Genomic DNA, 5,466 nt, shown 5'->3' with positions numbered 1-5,466 from the left:
ATAATGCCAAAAGGAAGACTGAACCACTTTTCTAGCATCTCCATAAAAAAAAAAAAAAAAAAATTACAAAATTGCTGGCATATGTAAGAAAAAAAAATTGAGATGACTAGATTAAATTTTATTGTCATTTATCATATCTTTATGACTTTACTATTTCTTTTCCTATTCAAATATTAACTTTTCTACCTAATTTCACATTTTTTTATTTTTTAAGTATATTTTATTGATTATTGTTACAGATGTCACAATTTTTTCCTTGTTCCCCTATCTGCCCAGTACCCTCTTCTCTCTAGCAATGCCTCCCACCCCCACTTAGCTCATGTCCATGAGTCATGCATTTAAGTTCTTTGGATTAACCCTTTCCTATACTATTCTTAACATCCCCCTGTCTATTTTGTTCCTACCAATTATGCTTCTTAATCCCTGCACCATTTCCCCCCTTTCTCCCCTTTCCCCTTCCCAGCTGATAACCATCTAAATGATCCCCTTACCTATGTTCCTGTTCTGGTTTTTGCTTAGTTTTTTGTTTTGTTTTTGTTTTAGATTCAATTGTTGATAGTTGTGAGTTTGTTGTTGTTGTAAGGTTCGTAGTTTTTATGTTCTTGTTCTTAAATAAGTCCCTTTAATATTTCATGTAATAATGGTGATGATGAATTCCTTTAGCTTTACCTTGTCTGGGAAGCACGTTATCTGCCCTTTCATTCTAAATGATAGATTTTTTGGATAGAGTAATCTTGGTAACAGGTCCTTGCATTTCATCACTTTGGATACTTCTTGCCAGCCCCTTCTTGCCTGCAAAGTTTCTTTTGAGAAATCAGCTGATAGTCTTATAGAAACTCCTTTGTAGATAGCTCATTTCTTTTATCTTGCTGCTTTTAAGATTCTCTCTTTAGCCTTTGGCATTTTAATTATGATGTGTCTTGGTGTGGTCCTCTTTGGGTCTAACTTGTTTGAAACTCTCTGTGCTTCCTGGGCTTGTATGTCTATTTACTTTGCCAAATTAGGGAAGTTTTCTTTCATTATTTTATCAAATAAGTTTTTGATTTCTTGCTCTTTCTCTTCTCCTCCTGGCACCCCTATGATTCAGATGTTGGTACATTTAAAGTTGTCCCAGAGGTTTCTAATCCTCTCTTCATTTTTTTCAATTCTTGTTTCTTCTTTCTCTTCTGGGTGAATGTCCATTTGAATCCCAGCTTCCTTCCCATCACTGTTCATTCCCTGAATATTTTTCTTTTCTTTTTCTTTTTTTAATTAACTCTGAACTTTTTATTGGCCTCCTGCCCCGCAAAAAGATCCCCTACTTCTGCTGCCTTTAACGCCTCAAAACTTTGGTGTCGTTGACCTCCGACATCACTTTTCTGTCCATAATCCTGCGGGTGGTGGTCTTTTGGATGGTTTGTAAGGAGTGGCTGTTGTCCAGGGCGTCAACAAGATCGAAGTCCTCCCCTTCTTCCAGTAGTCAGCGGTAGGTGGCAGTCTCAGCCTCTAGCTTGACCTTGATGTTCAGCAGGGCCTCATACTCCTGGGCCTGGCGCCGCCCCTCTGCCCGGGTCTGGGCCAGCTCTGATTCCAGGTGCAGCAGGATCCCATTGAGCTGCTCCATCTGCATGGCATAGCGCATCTCCACCTCCCTCAAGCTGTGCTCCAAACTGGCTTTCAGAGTTCTCATTGAGTCCAGGTCAATCTCCAAGGACTGGACCGTACGTCTCAGCTCCGTGAGTGTCATCTCAGCAGCTCCTATCTCAGAGGTCTGCGAGCTGACCACTGTGGAGCTCTCCTCAATCTGATGGGACCAGTACTTGTCTAGCTCCTCTCGGTTCTTCCGAGCCAGCTCGTCATACTGGGCCCAGATGTCCGCCATGATTTTGCTGAGGTCCTGAGATTTGGGGGCATCCAACTCCACAGTCAGCCCAGAGTTGGCAATCTGGTTTTGTAGACCATTTATTTCCTCCTCATGGTTCTTCTTCATGAAGATCAGCTCCTCCTTGAGAGTCTTGATCTCTGCCTCCAGCTGCAGCCGAGTGATGTTGGTGTCATGAATGAGCTTTCGGAGCCCATTGATGTCATTCTCCACAGACTGGCGCATGGCCAGCTCCGTCTCATACTTGACTCTGAAGTCATCAGCAGCAAGATGGGCATTGTCAATCTGCAGAACGATGCGGGCATTGTCCACAGAATTTGCAAAGATCTGAACCCTCAGGTCCTCGATGATCTTGAAATAAGGCGCCCAGTCTCTGGCCTGGGGTCCCTTCCTCTCTAGGTGTTCCCGGATTTTGCTCTCCAGTCTCCAATTTTCAGCCTCCAGACTTCTCACCCTCTCCAGGTAGGAGGCCAGGCAGTCATTCAGGCATTGCATAGTCTCCTTCTCGCTCTAGATGCCCCCTATGCCTGCCAGACCCCCGGCTATCCCTGCAGCCAGGCCCCTGGATCCCCAGTTGCCCCGCATGCTGGTGGAGTGGGACACCGAGATCCGGGAGCCCAAGCCCCCGGCACCTGCATAGACGCTGGCCACATTGCTGGCCAGCCGGACCCAGTGACTGGGAGACTGCATGGAGCCCAGGCTCCGGTAGTTTGTGGAGAAGCTGGAGCGTGTGCTGAAGCTCATGTTGCTCAGGGAGAAAGGCGAGAAGCCGAGACTCAGGTTGAAGCTGCGGTCTGTATATTTTTCTTTATTTCACTTTGTATAACCTTCACTTCTCCCTTTATTTTGTGGCCATATTCAATCATTTCTCTAAGCATCCCGATCATCAGTGTTTTGAACTCTGCATCTATAAGGCTGGCTGTCTCCATTTCGCTTAGTTCTTTTTCTGGGGTTTTGTTCTGTTCTTTCATTTGGGCTACATTTCTTTGCCCCTCATTTTGGCAACCTCCTTGTGTTTGTTTCTATGTATTAGGTAGAGCTTCTTTGACTCCGTGTCTTAGTAGTATGGCGTAATGCAGTAGGTGTCCTATAGGTCCAGTGGCACAGCCTCCACTATCACCTAATCTGTGTACTCAAGGTGCACCTTTTGTGTGGGCTGAGTACACCCTCCTCTTGTAGTTGGTCCCTGGTTGCTGTTAGCAGATCAGCGGGAGGGGTTTATCCAGGCCAGTCAGCTGTAAGGACTGGTTGTGACCACTGACCACCAACCTCTGCCCTCCGTGGAGAATCAGCTGTGCAGGTATAGGGTGGTGGTGCTCTGACCTGGTCTGTAGCTGTCCACTGGGTGTGCTGGCCCTGAGGTTTCCTGACTGGTGCAGGCCAAGGTCAGTCCCCACCTGTGTTTTGCCCAGGGCACCCTACCTGAGCTATAAAGCAATCTGAGATGGCTTCTACTTGTGCTGGGCTTAGAGATTCCCAGGTGAAGCCAAGTTGTCAATCTAAGCTGGCTGATGCCAGTGCCAGATCTTGAGCTCACTGAAGCCACCTATTGCTGGTTTGATAAGCTTTAGGAAGTTGTGAAGCATAAGCCAAGACTAGTCATTCATATGGAAAAGCAGTTGGGCAGTCCCAGGAGTTTGAAGGGGGCAGAGTGTCTGGGGATCTCCAAGGCAGGTGAAACAGAGTTAGCCAGGCTGTTGGAGTCTTAGGTATGACACCAGCTTGCCAGCTTAATGGGGGGAGGGTTCAGAAAAGGGACAGTGGCCTCTGCTTGCCTTGATGCCAGACACTTCAGTTTCTCCCTGTATATCACTGGTGCCTTTCAAGCCACTACCCCAGGGCTGGAGCTCAGAAGGGTGAGTCTGAATAGGTAAGTCCATGTGTGGGTTCTTTAAGAGGAGCTGTTTGGGGCTCCAGGAGTTTCTTCCACCAACTCAATTCCCACTGGTTTTTGCAGCTATATGTTATGGGGACTTATCTTCCTGGCACTGGAGCCCTAGGCTGAGAGGCCTGGTGTGGAGCTGGGACTCCTCACTCCTGAGATATCCCTCCCAAATTTATATCCACCCCACATAAGTGAGAGAACAGTCTGTTCCACCTCTGCACCCCTCCTACCCATCTTGATGGATGTGGTTTCTTAATTTCATTTTTGTCAGATTTTCATTCAACTCGATTTCTGATGGTTCTGGCTGATGGTTGTCCTATATTTTAGTTGTAATTTTGATGTGGTTGTGTGAAGAGGTGTGCCGTGTCTGCCTATGCCACCATCTTGACTAGATCTTCACACTTTTTTAATGTAAAAGCTTCTCGTCTCACTGTAACTGGATCTTTGGGCCCATAAAACAATTCTGGCCAGTAGGCAGGAGAAAGAACATTACATTATATCTAGGACACAGGCAAAAAGACAAAGCATCAGGAAACAGAAAACTCACTCAGGGAAGACAGAAAAGAAACATATATTTTTCATCTTTTCCTCTGGAGGAAGTAATTCACAATTACAAGGTGCTTATCTGGGGATATAGATTTGTGGCTACAATTTACTTTGCATGCGTATTCTGAAAAATCTCAAGATGAGAACTTTTCATTTGCAGTAGCAAGGACAGCAGTTCAAAATCTGACAGTAGCAAATTCAAATTCTTTGTGGTCAAGCAACTTGCAACCAGAAAGACAGGAAATAGAAAATGAGAAGTGTTGGTCCTCAGAAACCTGACTTTTTTTTTTTTTTTTAGGTCGTTCATTTTATTTTTTATTTATTTTTATTTTTTTTCCAGCTTTTCTTTATTGATTATATTGTTATAATAGTTCCAATTTTCTCCCCTTTACTCCCCTCCACCCAGCATCTCCCCCAGCAATCCCCCCCAAGTCCATACCCATGGTTCGTAAAAAATAACTATCCCTCTCAGATGTTAAGACCCTTTGTAATCTTGTAAAGGACAATGGGCGAAGGTCTCAAGCTCCTCTAGCTGCTTCAAGCTGGACATGGTCATCGTCCTACCTACCCTTGGGTCCAGAAATCCCTAATAATAGTGGGGGTGTGGAGGGGAGGGTGGCCTTCCCACATGGGGAAGGATTGTGCAGACTCCAGGTCAGTTGACTGTCTCCGGACAATGGCGTGCTTGGTTTAACAGGCTGGCATCCTTGTTGTGTTCTGGGGGCAACAGATTTGGCGAAAAGGGTTAAAAGACATCATTCAATCCATAACTACTAGATGACAAAAGGCAGGGATTAATTTTTCAATGTTCCACATTAGGGAAAAAAAAAAAAAGGGCTTCTTTGGAGGAAGGTGTGGTAGGCACATCTCACCTGTCCAAAACCCTTTTGCCCATTATATTTAGTTTGGGCTGAGGGAAATAGTTTATGTTTCCCCCCTCTCAGACCTCTGGGCCCTTTCTGTCCAAGCCATTAGGATAGAAAAGAGAAACCAGTTTTAAAGTGAAGCCCACAGACCACCCCATTCTTCACCAACCCAGCCATTTAGTTCAGCCAAACCATTGAGTCTCAGGAGGCAGCGCTGCAGAAAGGATTAAGTGAGGCTTATGCGTACAGACTATCACTCAGGTAATGCAGTCATAGGCTTATGCCCTTTGAAAACAGAAAACACATGT

At 45.3% G+C, this 5,466-nt stretch overlaps 1 pseudogene; it reads right to left on the bottom strand.

The window, feature by feature from the left end:
* Window positions 1-1,312: 1,312 nt before the first annotated feature.
* LOC150021239 (keratin, type I cytoskeletal 18 pseudogene) lies at window positions 1,313-2,642 on the bottom strand (annotated as a pseudogene).
* Window positions 2,643-5,466: the final 2,824 nt, after the last annotated feature.

Source organism: Furipterus horrens, unplaced genomic scaffold, assembly GCF_987537825.1.
Source record: "Furipterus horrens unplaced genomic scaffold, mFurHor1.1.pri manual_scaffold_1, whole genome shotgun sequence".
In the NCBI taxonomy this organism is placed as follows: Eukaryota; Metazoa; Chordata; class Mammalia; order Chiroptera; family Furipteridae; genus Furipterus; species Furipterus horrens.
Note: the sequence above shows the minus strand (reverse complement) of the source record. Positions and strands in the feature narration are given on the sequence as shown.